Genomic DNA, 1258 nt, shown 5'->3' with positions numbered 1-1258 from the left:
CTATTACCCAAAATTAAGAGAACCATCCTGGCCGTCCCATTGTAGCAGGCTTCAAAGCCCCAACCGAACGTATCTCAGCTCTGGTAGACCAGCACCTCCAACCTATCACCCGCAGACTCCCATCCTACATCAAAGACACAAACCACTTCCTAGAACGCCTCAAATCCATTCCCACTCCTCTCCCACCTGAAACCTTTCTTGTCACCATAGATGCTACATCCCTTTACACAAACATCCCACATACCCATGGTCTCTCTGCCCTTGAGCACTACCTCTCCCAACGCCCACCCGAAGATCTTCCAAAAACCTCGTTCCTTATCACACTTATCAACTTCATCCTCACCCATAACTACTTCACTTTTGAAGGCCAGACGTACAAACAAATCAGGGGAACGGCCATGGGAACCAGGATGGCTCCGTCCTATGCCAACCTCTTCATGGGCCGCATGGAGGAAGCTTTCCTGAAGACCCAACAGCTGCTTCCCCTGGCCTGGTATAGGTTTATAGATGACATCTTTGTGGTCTGGACTCATGGTGAAGAAACACTCCTTAATTTCCTCCATAACCTCAACTCCTTTTCGAATCTGAATTTCATCTGGTCCTTCTCCAAAACCCAAGCCACCTTCCTGGATGTTGACCTTCATCTTGTTGAAGCTCACATCCACACCTCTGTCCATATCAAACCCACAAACAAACAACAGTACCTTCACTTCGATAGCTGCCATCCATTCCACATCAAACGCTCCCTTCCCTACAGCCTAGGTATTCGTGGCAAACGCATCTGCTCCAGTGATGAATCCCTCAACAATTACACCAATAACCTGACCAGTGCTTTCCTCTCCCGCAACTGTCCTGCAGACCTTGTCCACAAACAGATCTCCCGAGCAATACATTCCTCCCCGTCCAACAACAATGTTCCTACCCCCAGACCACACAGAAGCATCCCCCTTGTCACCCAATATTATCCTGGCCTCGAAAACATCATCAACAAATTACTCCGCCAGGGATATGACTTTCTCAAGTCAACCCCTGAAATGAGATCATACCTTGACAAAATTCTCCCCACACCACCCAGAGTTGCCTTTCGTCGCCCCCCTAACCTCCGTAACATCCTTGTTAAACCCTACAATATTCCCAGACTACCTTCTCTACCCAGCGGTTCCTACCCCTGTAACCGACCCCGCTGCAAAACCTGCCCCATGCATCCCCCCACAACCACCTACTCCAGCCCCGCTACTGGTAAAACACACACAATTCA

The sequence above is a fragment of the Schistocerca cancellata genome, chromosome 7, assembly GCF_023864275.1.
Source record: "Schistocerca cancellata isolate TAMUIC-IGC-003103 chromosome 7, iqSchCanc2.1, whole genome shotgun sequence".
Lineage (NCBI taxonomy): Eukaryota > Metazoa > Arthropoda > Insecta > Orthoptera > Acrididae > Schistocerca > Schistocerca cancellata.
This window is presented reverse-complemented; position numbering follows the sequence as displayed.